This window comes from Pteropus medius, unplaced genomic scaffold (genome assembly GCF_902729225.1).
Source record: "Pteropus medius unplaced genomic scaffold, Ma_sr-lr_union100, whole genome shotgun sequence".
NCBI classification, from domain to species: domain Eukaryota; kingdom Metazoa; phylum Chordata; class Mammalia; order Chiroptera; family Pteropodidae; genus Pteropus; species Pteropus medius.
The window spans coordinates 962281-983621 of NW_024351545.1; the positions used below are offsets into that span (position 1 = coordinate 962281).

The following is a 21341-nucleotide window of genomic DNA, read 5'->3' on the forward strand; positions in this document are numbered from 1 at the left end:
AGAATAAAGTTTCAGAAAATTACAAAAGAAAAGCAATTATGCTAAGCATGATTGAACCAGATTTGAGAGAATGACATATCCCTGAAGGGAAATAATATGATTATGAGGTAGTAGCATATCATAAATTTTGTAAAAGAAGTCAGATGTTTCTTCCTTCTTATACATAAACAAAAGAGGACTAATAAATATTTAAAAGATTGGTTTAAAAGAAGAAAAAACACACCTGGCATTTTCCGAGTTACGATATTATAGGACTTAGTACATTTTAAATCACATAAATGCACTATTAACTGAATGTTCCAGACTTATCAACACACAGATATCTGAGTTTTCTGAACAGAGCATTGACGGATTCTACTTGATCTACAACAGGCCCTACTGTACTCAACACACACTATTCTATTTTGGGGGTTTTGACTACAAATAAACCTACTAAAACAGTGCCATGTTGAGAATGTCTTTATTTTTCTTTTCCAAACTTCCCAAAGCTCCCTTTAATAGGTATCTCTACATAATAACATTCTCAAGATCACAGTTCTACTGTTAATAGTGGTAAAAGAATGTTGATAGCTGATAGCATAAATACTGGTTAATAGCACAGGCTTAGGAGTTAAAAGGACCTGGATTTGAATTCTAACTTTGCTATTTACTCGTATTTATTTAGCAGTGTCTAGCAAAACAAATAAACAAAATATCCCAATCAAATTTTTATGAGGAAATGGGGAAAAGGCTATGGCTTATAGTGGCTAGATACATTATAAAGGGGCAATAAAAGTGTGAAGAATGTATTCACACAGGAGAAAATGGGAGCTGATTTAATAATGCCACAGCAATCAAACACAGAAACTAATGCCACTTCACATTTGTACAATACAGGCTATCAATATTTCCTTTTGTTGTAATAACTATGTATAGTGTCATTTGGATACTAGACCAGCTGGGAGGATCTCTTCATAAATTACATAAATATCTAACCACTATGCTGTACTATACCAGAAACTAATATAAAATAATAGTGAATGTCAACTGTAATTGAAAAATTATAAAAAATAATGAAAATCCAAAACAGGAGTAATTTATCAGGCTAATAAATCCATTTGTGAAGACACTAAAATCAAATTAAACGAAATCGACAAGAGACAAAATATATTTCCACTTGTGCTTTTACTTGATTTGAACAGGTTACAAAAGAAAATTGAGGCTATCAGTAGTTAAGAAACTTGCCTGTGTTCAGAAAACAAAACACTGTATATTCAAGATTCACAGGTTTTCTGACACCTAGTCCAGCAGAGTTCTCTCTACACACACCAAGCTACTTCCAATCCTGGAATCGTTTAACATTTCACAAGTTCAGACACTTTGAAAACATGGTTCTAAACACATTCAAAACATTTATCTCAAACTTTGAGAGGAGGATGTGAGGGTGATCGGGCTGCGACATCTGTCACCCCACTGATCACCAGGGTTGATTCAGCTGATCTGGCTGGCTAGGCGGGTGTTCCCTTCCTCCCTCACCGCTCCATGTATGTCCCTCCCGAAGCTGCGCACTTGGGTCAAAGAGGACGACCTTCCCGGATAGAGGAGAAGACCATTCTTCTGTCAATGGTACAGGAGTAGCTGCGACCCGCTGCTAGAAACTCCAAACAAGCTCTTAAGCTTTGAGAGGAGAAAGACAAGCCAACAGAACAGAAACCTACTGCTGATTCCACAGCCATTTATAAAATAGTCAATTTGTCCTTTCTCTTCATAATTTAGGCAGGTATAAAGTGAAGATAAAAATTTTTTAATTCTAATATTGTTATAAAATTATAATCTAGCTAAATATTTCCTTAAATTTCAAACAATCACACTCTGGCATTCAAAGTACCTATTCTGACATTCCAAAGTACATAATCTGACATCTGCAGAGTCTTTTCTATGAAAAAAAGATACCTATAATCATCTTCCAAAGTCTGAGAAAGAGGTGTTTAAGAAGAGTATACATTTTTACATTTTATACATCTGAACTTCAACAGGGTCTGTGGTTCTACCAACTCAAAAGATTAACTCTTTATGAACATAAGTATATATCCGACAAAATGACATCAAATAACAATATCCGTTTCCATCTCTACATACTGAACAGATAGGGGGTGCAAAAAAAATAGAGAAAAATTCCTTTATCACCTGGATGAGAAATCAATTTCTAAAGCAAATACTTAAAGGGCAGAGCAAATATATAAAGAATAATTCATAATAATGTATAGTAGAAATTATCCACTGAGAAAATGGAATAGACAACACAAACTATAAATACTGCAAAAATGAATTATTCAAATAAATGGTTCGACCCTATTTTTCCCCAACAAAATTAGGCAATAGTATCATCTCATAGTGTTTTCCTGTCCATTATGTCTGTCAATAATAAATCAATAAAAATTTAATTTCTTTTAAATCTGACACTAATAAATGTCCTAAAAATCCATATTGATAGGGTCTCACTAGGAGCACTTAGTTCAATTTAGGCAGGAAAAACATCCACACAGGTAAAAAGAACAAAAGAAGTGCTGAAGTGTGATAGAGCACCAACTGGGGGACAGGGCAGAAAACATTAAGATAATTATTTTAAGGAGGAAAGCATATTCAAATATCAGAAAAGGAAATAAACAATGTGGACTAAAGTCACGCTGAAAAAAATGAAGCTGAACTACTTTTAAAAAGTCAAAAATCCTCTCAGTATCTCTATCTATCTATATTCCACTAATAAATATTGGACATCAACTCTGTATCAGGCATGGTGCAGAGTCCTGGGGTGTGGAAATGTATAAGACAGACATTGTATCTCTCTAGAAGCCAAGCCTAAAGGAGATACTGAATACACAAATAATTATAATGTGACGAATGCTCTAGAAGAGTGTGATAAAAACTTAGACTAGACTTTACTCATTAGGGGTCTCAAAAGAAAAGTAACCCCTAATGCCCTAAAGCATCCACTGACAATAAGGAATTAATACCTAGAATGGTAACAGTCACATACCACTCTCTGGAAAATTGAAAAACACTCACACAAATCATTGAGGTCTGAGGTTCGGATATGGAACCCTGGCCGACAAAAGCCTCAATCAATAGGGAGATTTCACCAGATATAGAGAAACAAGAATAAGGTATCCCAGGCAGGGAGAATCATATTTGCTAGGCCAAGGACAGAGTATGCCATATTTAGAGAATTCTAGGTCATTTGGTGGAGATGGAGACAAAGGGTAAAAGTGAATGGGGAGAGAATTAGAGTCCTGCAAGAGATAGGACAAGGATTTAGTTATGCAACAGACTGCAAAACACTTAGTATGGCACAGTAAGGACTTTGGAATTCACATAAAGAATAGGAACACAGTCTGGAGGTGTGAAGTGATCTGATTTGTCCCGAAGAGCTTCTGAGGATGGTTCTGGTTCACAGACACCAAAAACTTACCCTTTCAGGAGACTATCATATTTACCACACAGTAAAATAGAAGAAGAAAGTTCTGTTTAAATTGAAGTGTCAACTTTTTTACTCTGAAAATTGTTTTACTATATAACAAGAAAAGTAAACTTTGTCACCCACATTCCTATCAATGACTAAAAGAACTTCAAAGAAATATTTTTCAGATCATCTGGTTGATCATGAGTCCACAAAGATATTACATTAAATAGCTCTTCAATGAAAAAACACATATATCACAAAGACTGCAAAGAAAAGGCTATTCCTAAAAAAGCAGACAGTTATTGAATCAGTATACTTATTAACTGGAAACAAATTGGGTCTGAGATGGAATTGTACTTTAAAGTATTATGAAAACCCAGGCACTATCAATACTTAGAGGCAACTCAATAAATGGGAAACAAGTGTAGGGGAGGTAAAAGTTCTCGTCTACCATTTTAGGGTCTCCAGCTGAGGCTGAGCATTAAACTAAGACAGATTCATAGGAGAAAGGCATACACATTTTACTCAGTAATTTTTTATGTACCTGGGAGCCTTCACAAGGAAAATGAAGACCTAAAGAAGTTAGGGCTGAAAGCTTACATATTAGGTTGGACAAAGAGTATAGGAGCCCTCCCTTATCCAGAGAGGATATGTTCCAAAACCCCCAGTGGATGACTGAAATAATAGATGGTATTGAAACCTATATACACTATTTTTTTCCTACATTTACATATCTACGATAACATTTAACTTAGAAATTATGCAGAGTAAAAGATTAACAATAACTTAATAAAATAGAATTATAACAATATACTATAAAAAGTTATACAAACGGCTTTGGCGTTAAGTAAAATAAGGGTTACTTGCACTGTGATACTGTGACAGTGGATCTGATAACCAAAACAGCTACTAAGTGACTAAATGAGCAGGTAGCAGAATGGCATGCAATTTAAAACATTATGATTGTTTATATCTGAAATTTTCATTTAATATTTTCACCATGATTGACCATGGGAAACTGAAACCATGGAAAGTGAAACTGTGTATAAGGGGGGACAACTATAGTAAATTGTGACGATGTGATAAGACAAAAAGGTTTGTCTAGAGCAGTTAATTGTAGAAAAGTGACTAGGAAGATACTAGTTTAACAAGGTTTGTTTGTACAGATTCTTCTCAACCTCTGCTTCCCATCTCTAGTGATAACAATGACTTTCTCCTGCTATAGATAAGGCACCTTTCATATTGACATTTTATCTCTTGCTTTCAGGAAGAAAAAGGTCAGAGTAGCTGCCTTGCATCTATTTTTGTTTATGTGCCTTTACTCAAAATAACCCTTACACCAAAAATATTTATGCATATTTGGGGGTGGCATATTCTGCTACCCTACACAAGCAAACCCAAGCAAAGTTGAAATTTCAGAAGCCTCAGAATCTGTTTTTTTCCCCATCCTATCTGAGGAAATACAGTAATTCTTCTAAGATATCTAATATCCTCTTCCCATATAGAATCTGCTCTTAAAACAAGAACTGATATTCAGTCTTAGAAAAGGAAATTCTGACACACGCTACGACACGGATGAATCTTGAGGACATGACGCTAAGTGAAATAAGCCAGTCTCAAAAGACAGATATTGTATGATTCTTCTTACATGAGGTATCTACAGTAGCCAAATTCATAGTAACAAAGCAGACTGGTGGTTGCCAATGGCTGGACTAAAGAGAAAATGTGGCATTATTATTGAATGAGTATAAGGTTTGTTTTCCAAGATGAAAAAGGGAAGACTGGTTGCACAAATATGTGAATATACTTAACTATACTGAAAATGGTTAAGATAGGAAATTTTGTGTTATGTGTTTTATCATAATAAAAAATTTTTTTTGAAAATAAAAATTTTATTAATAAAACTTTAATAAAATTTCATTAAGACTGAAATGGTGAAAACTGGGAATGAATCCATGTCCCAAGAAGATAAAACCAAAAGAACTTTTATTGAAGAATAAGAGTTCAAGAGTCTTTTATTCTGTAAGCACTGAAAGTTTTGGGGGCAAAACATTAATAAACAGTTGACCCTGGACCAACACCGGTCTGAATTATATAGGTCTGCTTATACACAGATTTTTTTCAATAAATACTGTAAATGTAGTTTCTCTTCCTTATGATTTTCTGAAAATTTTATTTTCTCTACCTTACTTTATTGTAAAAATACAGTATATAATACATATATGAAATACATGTTAATCAACTATGTTATTGGTAAGACTTCAAGTCTACAGTAGGCTGTTAGTAGTTAAGTTCTGAGGAAGTGAAAAGTCATATGCAGATTTTTATTGGGGAGCAGTGGTCGGCACGCAGACCTCTGTGTTGTTCAAAGGTCAACTGTAGTTGAAATGTTTTTAGTAAGATTAATATGACATCAACATATTAAAATATATTAGATGGAAGTAGGGAGTCAAGTGAAACATTTCAGAAAAACTGGAAGAAAAAAGAATTCAAGTGATCAGCTCAACAATGAAGCTGGTAAGGTTTCTAGCTTGAGTAAGAGGAAGAATGCAGCTTGGGTCTGCTGCTTTGGGATAATTAAAGAGTGGCGGAACAAGCAAATAAAGGGGCTATAAAATGCTCAAGATACAGAATGAGGTCCTTTCTATTGCTAATCAGCCCTCCGGCCATTTACCAGGAATCAAAGAATTGCTTTATTTATTTATACCTTTCCTCCTCTAAAAATATCTGAAAAGTTCAGCAAATAACCACTGTTCTGTTACTTGCTATTGGCCAAGCACAGTGGGAGTATTGACACTCCCTCAGCTGTGATAATGACATAGCTCTCCTTATAAATTACACAAGAAATGCATCTGAAAGATTTTAGAAATAAAACTGTGCTAACACCAGTCATATGGTAAATGTACTAGGTAAGCCCATATTTACTAGATAGAGCTCTATCTCCTAGATCTTTTTGTAATAGAAAATCAATTATATATTTTGTTATATCCTAATGGCAGATTCCTTTGCATTCATCTCCATGGCAGCATGGGAGAAAGGCTTGGTATGAGGTTAAAAGAAAGCCCTAAATCAGATAAAAGTACTAAAAGAACCCTTCGCCTTTTACATGCCAAAAGACCAGAATCATCTGAAACATATTAAGAATGTGAATAATAAAACTGAAATATTTGTCACATTACAGAGACAAACTATTTTTCATAAAAAAGGCTAAATTTGCCATTCCAGATGAGAATTCTATGCTTTTTTATTTTAACTATTATTGAATTCTATATGAGATAGTTACCAGAATAATAAGTCAACTTATGCTAGGTTCCAAGATTTCTATCCACTATTGCTTAGTCCAATTTAATTCAAGACTGTAGAAGTGACAAAGATGAATAACGATCATTGTCCCAAAAAGTAGACTGTCCGCTGGAAGGTGAAGGCATAAAACACAAGTAGCTATACAACGAAGCTAAACAATAAAGGTCATTAGGAATAAGAATATTTCTGCCATCAAAAACAAACAAAAAACATATAAACAATGGTTTTATTGAAAATCAATGAACCTAAACCTAGATCTTCGAAAAGTCAATAAAGTTGAAAAGTATTTTTTTCAGGAAAAAAGACATTCATAATATCAGGAATGAGAGAAAATGAATATCACGACAGATCATACAGGCATTAAAATGCTAATAACAGAATATTATTAAACACTTTATGTCAAAAAATTCAGTAACTTAAGTAGAATGGATTAATTTCTTGAAAGGTACAAACTACTGAAGGTCATTTAAGAAAAAAATACATAACCTTAAAACCCCTATATTTATTAGAGAAAAATAATTTGTTTTAAAATCTACCCAACATAGAACATTCCCAGACACGGATGACTTCACTGGTGAACTGTACCAAACATTTGAGATATAAATAATAACACTACACAAATTTGTGCAAAATACTGAAAGAACACTCTCCAAATCATTCTATGAGTCAAGCATTTAAATTACCGATACCCAAACCAGAAAAGAAAAAAGAACAGGACAAGACCAAAAGGTCTCATAAACATAAAGGTAAAAATCTTTTGCACAATATTTGCACCTTGAACCAAGTAATAAATAAAAAGAATTATGATCAAAAAAGGTATATTCCAAGGCATGCAAAGCTGATTTAACATTCAAAAATCAATAGTTTACCATATTAACAAACTAATCCTCCCCTGCTAAAAAAACAAATGATTGTCTTAACAAAAGCAGAAAAGGCATTTGATAAAATTCAAATCCATTCATGATAAAAACTGGGAATAAAGGGAAAAGAAACCCCTTCAACTCATAAAGAACACCTAAAAATCCTAGAGGCAACATCCTACTTAATTAATGCTGAGATGCTGGATGCCTTATTCTAAGATCAGGAAAAAAAAGCTGTCATCACTTGTAGTCGACATTGTTCAAGAGTTCTTAGTCAGTGAAGTAAGACAAGAAAAAGAAATCAAGAGCATACAGACTGGTAAGAAGAAAGGAAAATTATCCTTAATCCAAGATTATGATTTTCAATGTGAAAATTCTTAAGAAATCTATTAAAAAGCTACTAAAACTAACAAGTGAGTTATCAAGGTCACAAGACAGGAGGTCAATATATTGTTATTTCCATGTAAAAGTAATACACAATTGAAAATAGAAAAATTTTAAAATACCAATTATAATAGGACTCCCCCCAAAATTTAGAAGTGTAGACTAATTCCAGCATGCATAGAACTAAACTGAGCTATTTTACTGAAGTAAAGATATACTTGCATAGCACTGACCCCTGTCAAGACATGAAATGTACTACTTGATAATGTTGCTTTGTACTGATTGGTTCGAAGTGAGTTTTAGCGCGGTTTACATCAGACTGTCAGCAATGTCTATTTGATATGAGATTTGATGATCTGCATGTGGTCTCAGTGAAATACCACAGAGGGCTCCACTACTAGGAGGGTTACATGAAAAAGACTATGCTACGTGACCAACATATAAGGATTATCAGCCTAGACTCCATTTGGGGGTGCCATGGGTCTGCATACACACAAGTGTACCCAATCTGAGGAAGAAAAAAAAAGTGTGTCCATATGACCAACAGAGAGGACAGGGGTCATATCTATCCCCTCTAGACTCCTTGCTCTGAGGGAGCCTCTGGATGCAATGCATATCTTTAATGTTCTAATTCTGTTGCTATATTTCATCCTTTCCTTTCAACAAATATCTAAGCCTTGTTATCTGGAGCCCTTGAGTTTTCCCTCAGTAATGAAATCCTAGCTGGCCTGCAACCATTATTAAACAATAAATTTAATAAAATGTGTGCAAGACTTGTACATTGAAAACTATTAAATACTGCTTAAAGAACTAAATAAATGGATATATAGGATCGGCAAATTGATCAATAGATTCACTACAGTCCGTATCAAAATTCTAGCAAAATTTTTCATAGTATTTAAAATATTATAAAATGTATATGGAAATGCAAAGAACCTAGAATAGTTAGAACTTTGAAAAAAAGAACAAATGTTGGAGGACTTACATTGATTTCAAGATTGACTATGGTAATCAATAGAATGTAATACTGGCACAGGATAAATGGATAATAAAGGAACAAAACACATATTCCAGAAACATACCCAAATGAATATGGTCAATTGATTTTCAAAAAAGGTGCCAAGAAAATTCAATGAAGAGAAGATGATCGCTTCAACAAATGTTGCTGAAACAATTTGATATTCATATGCAAACAAATGAACTTTGAAACTTCTCACACACCATATACAAAAATTAACTCAAAATGGGTCACATGCCTAATCAAGAGCTAAAAATAAAAAGCTTCTAGACAAAAATATAAGAGTCTTTGTGACATTATTTTGGCAAAGTTCTTTTTTTTTTTTACCTAAAACACAAAAGAAACGAACCACAAAATTAAAAAACTGATAAACTGGACTTCCATCAAAACGAAGAGCTTTGTGCTTCATTTCCATGAAGAAAGTGAAAAGACAACCCACAGAACAGGAGGATAAAAGACAACTCACAAAACAGGAGGATATATTTACAAACTATGTGTCAGATAGGAAACATCTCAAATATATAATCTTAAAACCAAGTATTATAAACAACACAATTTTTTTTTAAATGGTAGATTTGAATAGACACTTCATCAGAGAAGACATAGAAATGGCAAATAAGCACATGAAGGATGTCAACACCATTAGTCACTAGGGATATGCAAATTAAAACAGCAATGAGATGCCTTTACTCCCACAAGAATAGCTAAAATTTTTTCTTAAAGACAGAAATTACAAAAACTGGCAAAAACACAGGACAATGGAACTCTCATACACTGCTGAGTAAACCACTTTGGAAAACAGTTTGGGAATTTAAAATTTTAAGCACTCACTACCGTATAACCCAACGATCTTACTCTACTATTTAATACTTCAGTATTTACTAAAGAGAAATGAAAAACAATGTTCACAGAAAGGCTTGTACTTGAATATTCATAACGGGTTTATTTATAATAGCCAAAAACTAGTACAGAAACAAGTTTTCCTTTCTGGAAAAGGCAAAACTCCAGTAAAAGAAAACAGATCAGCAGTTACCAGGGGCTAAGGACAGGGACAGGAGATTAAATGCAAAGGTAAACAAGAGAACTTTTAGAAATAATGGAAATGTTCTATTTTGATTATGATAATGTGAAAAGACTGTAAGCAAATATTTGCCAAAATTCACTGAATTATATACTGAACATTACTGGATTTTATTTTACATACTTTATACTTCGCTAAAGCTGATTTTAAAAAGAAAAATGTAGTCACTTTAAATAATCTTTTTTTTTTTTCATGACTTTCCATTTTAGGCAGGATTTGGCAGGGATGGTTTATCCACACTCCATGCAGATCGGCTAGGGCAGCTTGACTGGGGGCTGAAGGATCCACTTTTAAGATCACTCACATGGCAGCAAGCTGGTGTCAGCTGTAAGCTGGGAGCTTAGCTAGAGCTGCAGGACAGGTTTCAATGAGTTCTCTCTCAAAGCATTGTGGCTTCAGTTCCAGAAGCTCTGTCACTTTTTATGACATGGTCTAGAAGGTCACATTAGTGACCTTCCACCATAGTCACAGCCTGCTCAAAGTCTATTGGAGGAACACAGACTCTCACGCCTCTTCATGGGAGTATCAAAGTCACATTTTAAAGCAGTGTGTGTGAGATGGGAGATAGTTTTCCGACCATCTTGCAAAAAAAGCAATCTACCATATTGGTTTTTTATTCTGTAGATAAGTGGGAGTATTAGGGCAATGCAAAAATGATACGATCCTATATATTTTAGGATGATAACTCCAGCAGCACTATAGGATACAGAGATTGAAAAAGATATGTGGGTAGAAGGACAGGAACGGAGAAACTATTAAGGTGGAATTTCAAGAATCAAAGGAAAAGAAACCCTCAAGTTGTACAACGTCTGTGAGTAAAAGTAACGAGGACACAAGGTTGCCAGAGACATTATATGAATACAAGTGAAAAGTCTTGGCAACTAGTGCATGTGGGTAAACTAGGATCCTCTGGAAAATGATGATGCCGTTAATCAAGACAAAGTTTAGGAAGGACAGTAATAAATTCTCTTTGGCACACATTGGAGACGGTAGAATGCATTTGAAAATAACAAAGACGAAAGCCACAACAAAGAGCACATTTTATATAACCCACTAAGAAGAGACACAATTCTAATAATAAAGAGGTGGCTACATCTTGAAAGAAGGCAACATAGATGATTATATTTACCTAAAAGACTTTATTTGAACACAAAATGACTAAAAAGTATACTTTTAATTACCCTTGCTTCCTATCAAACCAAAACATTGTAGTTCACTGGGTTAATAAAACTGCCTATTTGAAGCTTTGTTTCTAAGGCCGGCAGTAGGAACAATTTATATAGCTCTTTTTTAAGTGATAATAGTGGTCATACATGAATTTAAAACATAGCATTTCTTTTAAACTTTAAATCATCTGTAGCAGGGCAGACACCACTGGTGAATTCTCTCTTAATTCCTTGCTAAAAGAACTCCTTCCTGCCTTCTTCAGCTTGAATGGCTCTACCGCTTCAGGACAGGTGGGTTTACAATTCCTACAGTAAATCTTACTTGGTTTAACTTAGTGTTCTCAATCCTAAGGAGCTGTACACAGTAGAATCAACTGGAAACTTTTGAAAGACCAACGCCTGGACACCCTCTCTCACCCATTCTGATTTAATTGGTCTGGAGTTATAGCATCTTCTAATTACGAGACAAGTCTAAGGACAAAAGTCAACTCAATAAACACTAAGGTTGTCAGAGCAGAAAGATGGAGAGAATCTTGATTTGACAGCACTGTTGAATTAACGCTAGAACTGTCTTTCATCCAGATTTCTCTTTATATAAAATGACAAATTTCCCTCATTGTTTAAGCCACTTCTGACTATTTTCTGTTACTGGCAGTGAAAAGTATCCTACATGTTACACCTGGCAATACAATTTTCAGGATAAAAGTCTGGCTTTTTAAACAGAAAGCAGAACTCTGCTCTGCTGACAAAGGACAAGCCAAATTTATGTGAGCCAGCAAAGAATGATGTCGTTTGGGTGTACACGAAAATATCTTTTCTCACAGCTTATGTGACTATTTGAACAGAGAAGTATGTGTCTGCTCATTTATCTCTTCAAATAACTAGAGCAGCAGTCCCCAACCTTTTTGGCACCAGGGGCCAGTGATCCTATGAGAATCTAATGGCTGATGATCTGAGGTAGAGCTGAGGTGGTGATGCTAGCGCTGGGGAGTGACTGCAAATACAGATGAAGCTTGGCTCGCTGGCCCACCACTCACCTCCTGCTGTGTGGCTCAGTTCCTAACAGGCCATGGACTGGTACTGGTCCATGGCCCAAGGGTTGGGGACCCCTGGACTAGAGGTTCTTCTCTGAAACCGAATGATGTGGTAGTATACAAGACAATATCATCTTGCATATATATTTTTTACAAGTGGTTTAAGAGATATCTCCCAGATATACCTATAACATTAGTCTGAAATAAATAGGCACGTTCTCAAAAACCAAATGAAACTATATAAATGACATAATCTTATTTGTTCTGCTCATCAATTCAAACTACCTAAACACATTGAAAGTAATTGCTACCAATCCATGCAGCTGGTGGATACTCCTCAGCTTTGGCTCTGATTTACAGCACAACATTCTGCTTTTCTTCTCTGAAAAAAAACACCAAATGGTGTATAACACCAGCAGGAGAGCCCTACAATAAGAGGCCAAGGTGGCTTCCACAGAGGCTTCAGCAGTAATGTCGGGATCAGGGTCACAGCCATGTAGTTTGATGAGGCAAGGCCGAGGACAAGGAGTAGATCTCCATCACCAAGCTGAGCCACCCGGTCAAAAACATGAAGATTAAGTTCCTGGAAGAGATCTATCTCTTCTCTTTGCCCATCAAGGAATCTGAGATCACAAACTTTTTCCTGATGATATCTCTCAAGGTTGAGGCAGAAGATCATGCCTGTGCAAAAGCAGATCTGTGCAGGCCAGCAGACCAGGTCCAAAGCATTCATCACTGGAGATTACAACAACATGTCGGTCTGGGTGTTAAGTGCTCCAAAGAGGTAGCCACTACCATCTGCAAGGCCATCGTGCTAGCCAAGCTCCCCCATCATTCCTGTGTGGCGAGGCTGCTGGAATAACAAGATTGGCAAGCCCCACATCATCCACAGCAAGGTGACTGACTGCTACACCTCATCCCCGCCCCCCAGGAGACTGGTATCATCTAGGCCCCTGTATCCAAGAAACTACTGTTGATGGCCAATATCAACAAGGGCTACACTTCAGCCAGGAGCTATAATGCCACCTTGGGCAACTTCTCTAAGGCCACCTTTGATGCTATCTCTGAGAGCTACAACTATTTCACCCCCAATCTCTCAAAAGAAACTGTATTCACCAAGTCTCCCTATCAGGAATTCACTGGTCATCTTGTAAAGACCCAGCTTCCAGCTATGGCCACCACACAGTTTTTATACACAAAAAAATAAAGTGAATTAAGCCTCTTAAAAAGAAATAAAGGATTCTGCCCCCACATTCAATCTAAGTCAATTATGCAGATCTTTCTTCATTTTGGTTTCAAAGGAATATGGACCATTTGTCACTTCCGAGATTCATCTCTCCCCATATCCTGGATTTGATCCCTCCTAAACTCCTCCTGAATCTGCTCCTCTTCACTGTCTCCACTCTCTTCATGAGGTTCACCGGCTCCCTTCCTTAGGCCTTTAAACGTGTTCACATATCCCTTTGTAAAACCTTGCACCATATATTCCTTTCCCTGCCAGTTATAGCCGCTACTCCCACACACCACGTTTTACAGGTAACCTTTTTGAACTGTAGTCCACTCATCGCTTCCATTCATTTATCAATCTACTTCATTATGGCTTCCAACTCCACTACTTTATTAAAATTGCTTTGTGAAAGGTCACTAATTATTGCCTCAATGCTAAAATTAATGACCCCTCTATGTTCTTGTATTTCCTTCTTGACTATTTTTAAGCTTCCATTAATACAAAACAATATGTTAGATACTAGATGTCCAGAAATGATTAAAACAGACCCTATGTTACAAAGTTCAGTCTAATGGGAGAAATGGTAACAGAGACAATTCTAATACTGTGTTACATTCCATGACAGAAGCCTATATATGACAGAAAAATCACAGGGAATGGGAACTGGAAATGGTTTTAAAGAAGTGATGAATAATCTCACTTTTAAAGGTTTAATAGAAATCTATAATGTTGTAGACACTGAAAAAGAATATTCCAGGCAGAGAATGTGTGTATGAAGAATAGAGAAATTACCTAAACTTGGGCCATAGCAGTGGGCAGAGAGGAGGGGATGGATCTAGGAGAAACTAATTAAACTGTCAGGCAGAATTTGATATCATTGACTACTCTTCCTTTCTTGATTCACTCATCCCTCATTATCTGTGGGGGGACTGGTTCCAGGACCCCGACGAATACCAAAATTCACAGATGCTCAAGTCCCTTATATAAAATGGCATATCTGCAGACAACTATGCACATTCTCCCATATACTTTAAATCATCTCCAAATTACTTTCAATACAAAATACAATGTAAATGCTATGTAAATACTTGTTATAATCTACCATGTAGAGAATAATGACAAGAAAAAAAGTCTACCTATTCAGTACAGATGAAACCATGTAGGCCTAACTACAGTACTAACTACATCAGCAACAAAAATTTTTTTTAAATCCTTTCTTTCTACAATCAGCTAAATCCATGGATGCAAAAAGCTGCAGATGCAGAGAGTTGACCATTCTCATTCTCTCTTCTCTCTCCTCTCTCTCCTCGCTCCCTCCCTCTCTTTGTTAGATTCTTTTTCCATTCTCGAAAGTCTGTCCCCATCCCCTCCCACTCTAAATGGTCTCAGGAAGCTTTAATCCAAGTTTACTACTGGCTGGGAGCCACTGCGAATCAGATTACTGTAAAGAAAAGTTTTCATTTGTAACTTCAATGATGGTACTGTTGAGCAAAGGAATTCAGTTCTCTCCACAGAATTAGCTAAATTAATTGCTTTTATATAACTAATGTACAAACATATAAAAATAGCAGTTATAATAATATGGTGCATAAATAGTGGCCTAAGGTACACTACCAACAGATTAATAAATGCACTGAACAGAAGCAAGGAGAAAGTGATCCTGGGGAAATGAAATTGTAGAATCTAAAGTGATTTAGAAATAGTCTAACTAGAATTTAATTGCAGATGAGAAAAATTGAGCATATAAATTTTAACCATATCTAGAAGGTGTTCAAAAATGAGTGCTTAATGAATCGATAGGAGAATTTTAGTCTTGTTCTTTCTCTGAAGAATGTGGGGTCCTCTACATCCAAATTCAAATCTGAAAATATCCTACAAAACTGTAAGAATCATAATTCCTAAGCAGAAATCTAAAGAAAAAAGGTGGTTTCTAAGGTAACCAAAGCCCATAACCATACTATATACACTCTAATGTATCAAAGTCATCACCTGAGCTTGTCAGAAATTAATTGGAAGCGCTGATATGTTATATTTGTGCCCTAAGGCTGCAAGCCATTAAACAAATGAACTCCATGTTCTGCATTAGCAGAATTTGCCAGTGGCTTTCTCAAGGAGAAAATGTACCTTTATGGAGGTTAAAGAGAGTATGTGAGAATAATCTCTTCTGAAAGCTGTGCTCTTAACTCCCCATGGCCAACAGGAACAAAGTCCTTATATTATTACAGAAGCAGCTTTTAAAATCTTTTAAAGAGAAATTAAAAATAGTGCAATTCAGTTGTCCTAGTAATATAGTCTTGCTAATTTTATTTCTACCAGGAAAAAAAAAAGTCTGAAAATTGTTCATCCAAGAAAGTAAACAAACAATAGGGGGAGATGACTCTTTGGTTTGCAACATTAACTATACTTTTACAACCTCTGATAACTGACAATCAAGATTCTGCTTCCCTTTTAAAGGAAAGCCATTTCAAATACAAATTGATAGACACATTTTAGAAAGCAAAACAAAAACCTTTCTTTTTTTACTCTCTGGGGGCAAGAAGAGAGAAGAGAAAGGGTCAATAGGAATAGAGTTAATCTCTCCATACAGCTCAATATTAAAAATACCATTTGGTATCTATCAAAAACAATGTTATGAAACTATAAAGTTTTTTCATTCAATCCAATTCCACTAAATGAGCCTCTTTGTAAGTTTATCAGCTGTCACCGCGTTGTAAACTGCATTTAAAATTATTTTCCTTCCTCTTGAGAATTTCATTTAATAGGCTATGTAAATTAAGTACCTTTATTTACTGCCCTATCTTAATAAAGAGAGAGCAAGTTGTCAGTAACAGAAACCTTTTTTTAACAATATAACTCAAGCGTCTACATTAATAAATTGCTTGAGTCGAATACTAAGAATATATTACTTCGATGCATTGTAATAAAATAGCATCCCTTGGGATGCAGACAGAAGACAAGTATATTTATGGAAGATGTGGTAAACTAGGAAAATTACGAATCCAATTAGGACTAGATAAAGACCTCCAATACAAAGCTTTTTAGAGCTCTTGATTATTCAGATAAAAACTATACTGAAAAACAAACCAAGTAATACAGTTTGCTGCCATAAACAAACAGACTAGACCGAAAGGGAAGGGGTAGCGGGGGAGATCCAGAAACCACTCCTCCAAGTCATCTCAAAAGTATTTCCTTTTGATATACAAAACAGGAAAACAGGATAATTTTATATTTTGGAGACTTGAGTCAGCATCAAGTAAGTACATGGTTGTATTATAAAGTCTATTCTATTATCTTTAACTTCAGCTACCCTGTGCTGTGCTCTGCTATTTATAGTTGTCCCTCTTTGTTTCATTAGTGACATAGAATACCTATTAAAAGAGGCAATCCAGCTGTAAACTGGCATTTTGTTTTTGGAAAGCAAGATGACAAAACATCAATATCTATGCTCACACTACTCATCTCCTCACCTACCATTAAATGTCCACTCTTTTCCCAGTGCTTTCAATAAACCTTAAGAAGAACGGTATACCAACGCAATGAAATACTGTGCAACTATCAAGACCATATGAATAATTTTTAAGTGAAAAAGAAACCCTCAAATTGATATGGCGAGCTCTAGTTCTGGAAATGGCAGAATACTTTAGTACAGACTAGCAATTCCACAGAGGAAAATTTTACACTCTACACAAACTATATAAAACAACTCTGAGAGCAACCAAAATCAGGCAGAAACAAAAGGGAATTATCAAGAGAAAAGGAAATCGTGCTGGGTGAAATCTCCATTTTATTAGTTTTCTATTGCTGCACAACAAATAACCACAAAGCCAGCCACTTAAAACATCACTCATTTAATAACTCACAATTCTGTGAGTCAGAAATCTACCTAGCATGGCTAGATAACCCCCTCTGCTTAGAGTTATCACAAGGCTGAAATCAAAACATTGGCTAGGCCAAGTTCTCATCTAGAACCTCTGGAGAAAAATGTTCTTTCCAAGTTCACGCAGTTTGTTGGCAGAATCTAGTTCCTTGTGATTGTAGGACTGAGGTCCCTGTTTCCTTGCTGGCTGTCAGCCAGGGACATCTCTCAATTTCTTAAGACAGCAATTTTTAAGCCACGGCATGTCAAATCCTCCTTGTGCTCTGAATTTCTGGAGTTCCTCTTCTACCAGCCAGAGACAACTCTCTGCTTTTAAAAGATCTCATTAGCATAGTTAGGCCCTCAAGATAATCCCCCAATCTGAAGGTAAACTGTTCCACATAAGAGAGCAATCAAAGGGATAATCACGGGCACAAAGGATTAGGGCATGGAATCCTGAGGGGCCATTTTTAGCATTCTCCCTACCACAGCTTTCACCCTGAGGAGACTCCAATCCACCCAGTATGGACTGCTAGTCCTGAAGCAGAAAACCAGGAATCTTATGAGGAGTCAGAACATACAGCTCAGGTTCAGAGAATCTAAAAATTAAGAATAGAAATCCTAAAACAGAGGGAGCCACAGATAGGGTAGTTCAAATGCCTACATATAATTCTCAAATTCTTGGCTGACAGCTACAACGCATATGTAAGTGACAAAACACTAAGCAGCTCAAAGAGAAACAACAGCTAGAAGACAGAAAGAGCTGAGTAGATAGAGAACTAAGCTCCTGTTTACTGAAGGAGAGAAATTTTGGAGTCTGAGTCCCACCTACTTAGAAGAGTTTGACCTTGGACATTCCACTGAAACTCCAAAATGGATCCAGGACTAAAGAGTGTGTCCCAAAACTAAAGATAAAAACAAAACAGAACTTCCTTAACAAGACCAAAACCAAAGCCATGCAAGTTCAAGGGGGAACTGTCAGAAACTTAACCTCCTGGTAGAACAACACACTCATCAGGAGAATATAATAAAATCCAGAGTCTCTACAACACAGCATCTGGAAGATATAATACACAATAAAAAAAAAAAATCACTAGACATGAAAAAAAATGTGGCTCACAGTCAAGAGAAAAACCAATCAGTAGTGATAAGTCCACAAAGGATCCAGATACTGGAATTACTAGAAAAGGATTTTCTATAACAAATATCTAAGAGAGCCTACAGGAAAAATAGACTTAGTGAGGAAAAAGATGGATATTTCAATAGAGATTGGAATTTAAAAAGGAAAAGGAGAAATCTCAGATTTTGAAAACAAAATGTCCAAATTAAAAGATCTGTCAGACAGAAGTGACAGTAAATTGGAGACAAGAGCAAAAAGAATCAATGGCTCTGAAAACAGGTAAACTGAAATTATCAAAACTATCTTACAACACCTTTGATTAAATGGACAAATAACCAGAAAACAAAACCAACTAAAAGAAACACAAAAAGAAAAAAATTTGAATATCCCTATATCTACTAAAGAAATTGAATTCATAACTTAAAATTTTCACATAAAAATTCTCCAGACACTGCTGGCTTCACTGGTGACTCCTATCTATCATATAAAAATAAAATAATCTTTAAAACATTCAGCTTTTCTTATGAGGCAAGCATAACCCTAATACCAACACCTACTAAAGCCTTTAGAAAATTACAGACCAATATCACTCATGAACAAAGATGCAAAAATTCTTAACAAAATATTGCAAGTTGAACCAAGCATTACATAAAAAGGATAATACAAAGTGACCAATGTGGGTCTAGCCCAGAAATGCAAAATCCATTAATGCAATTCACATTAACTAAATAAGGGACAAAAACTATATTATCATCTTAATAGATGTATAAAAAGCACTTGACTAGATTTATGCCAATTCATAATTTTAAAATGAAAAGCACTCAGAAAACTAGGAATAAAGGAGAACTTCCTTGATTTGATGAAAAATAATTATGATGTGGGTAAACAGACATCTGGTTAACTTTCTACACCTCTTTTATCATGTATCTTCTACCCATTAACAGTATTATATATCCATGACCTTTACGTTTAGCATAAAAATATCTCTTGTTGGTAGACTGCATCTGGACAGGGAGAACTACTAATAATCTGATAGGAAGTATAAATTCAAGCTTCTTTGTAATGGACATGTCCCTTTCAGGAACCATGGAAAAGACACCTACCGAGTTGTTACAAGAGATGGTAGTTTCTGAAGGGTATGAAGCTTTCTAAGCCGGTATGGCTTCCCTACCCACTGGATCTGGTCTCCTTACACCTTAATTCTCACGGGGTGGTGGGGGCAAAAATTAGCCCATGGAATGCAGCAAAGACTCCAAAGAGGAGGAACACCTGTGGCTGCCCTAAAGCCAAGTATGGCAATCACAGTCTTTCTTCCTTATCCAAATGTTTAGGTGAATCTTGAGTAGGCAACGTTAAAAATCTATACTCTATACCATACTTAATGGTGAAATGTTAAATGTATTTCCCCTAATATCAGAGAAAAAGGCAAGAATGTATGTTCTCGCCACTTTTATTCAAGATTATATTAGAGGTCCTAGACATTGCAGCAGGGAAGGGAAAAAAAAAAGTCAACCAATTCCTTGGGTACAGCCTGCTGCACAAATAACAAACCAAGATCTTTAGGCATTGCTTCGAGATGTTGAACTTTACTGGATAGATGCTAGAGTTTCAACAACTCAACTCAGATACTAAAGCTTAGCATAAATTCTTTCTTTTTACACTTTTCAGTTAGCTGGTCACCAATTCCTTAATTAAACAGATGATAGATGTCACTCATTTATATTTGTTGATACAGTCACTCGATTGTCAAATAAACTGTGTGTTTCTCTGTGAAGGTCAAATTCTTCATAAGCACCCATCTGCCAGTGTAACCTGACACATTTAAAAATCGGAATACATAGAAAAACCAGTTTAAGATTATTAATATTTTTCATTTCTATTTAATTTCTGACAGCTCACCCTCATATTCACAATGTTTTCTTCATTTCACTAATGAGCTAAAGACAGCTTTCATCATTTATTTCACTTCTTTCAGAAATAGATGCATTTGGCAATATCAACCATTTAAATAAGCCAATGTTTAATTCTGAATAGGTTTTGAAAACATTTCTCTGTTCTGTCACTCATAAAGCTACTTGGCACTGTGCTCTTTCAGTAAAAGCAAACATGTAAGTAAAGTTGTAACAAATTATCAAGGGTCAATAGCTGCCCGCCATCCAATCACATACTCTGATGGGTCTTCTTCCGGTTCTAGCAAGTTAGATGCTGATTAGAGGAGGCAATAATCTCTAAACAGTGAGCGCAATTTTCACTAGAGAGGAGAGGGAGCAGATGTCCAAAGTCTTCTTCAAAACATACCAGGAACAGAATGAAACAGTATATTTAATGTGCCTACATTTTTCTGTAATACAAACTATAAAAAGTAAAGCTCAAAAATCTTGACTGGGGGAAACAGAGAACAGTGTAAGAAGGACTATGTGAGGATGGTTGCTTTGGGGGTTTTTTTTGGTGGGGGAAGTAGTGGCAGAGGATGTGAAACAATATTTTCTATTGTAACCAGGTATGAATTCCAGGAATTGAAGAAAAAGTTAATGCCTGAGGTATAATTCAAGATTTAGTAAATCAAGGCAGAAATTTCCAGTTAAAAACAATGGAATGAACTTTCTAAGCTCCCTACGAAAAGGATAAATTTAAAAGCAGATAAATAAGTATAAACCCCCAAAGACCAAGAGAAAACAGCAGACAGTAGATATTAACAAAATTTTATATTATGCTAAGTGGATGAATGATGGTAAATAAGTCATTACTGTGAAGAAAACTGTAACCTACATGCCTGCACAGGGCAACACTCACACTACGCTAGCCTAGTCACATGGCCAATGGACAAACGGCTCTCATCTCACCAAGTGCAT

The 21341-nt window shown here is 35.7% G+C and overlaps 1 protein-coding gene and 1 pseudogene across 2 annotated transcripts in view; one reads left to right on the forward strand and one right to left on the reverse strand.

The window, feature by feature from the left end:
• Positions 1 to 21341, reverse strand: part of DDX10 (DEAD-box helicase 10) — a 229063-nt gene that overhangs the window by 118115 nt on the left and 89607 nt on the right. The window lies entirely within an intron of this gene.
• On the forward strand, positions 12512 to 13681 carry LOC120586948 (40S ribosomal protein S2-like; annotated as a pseudogene).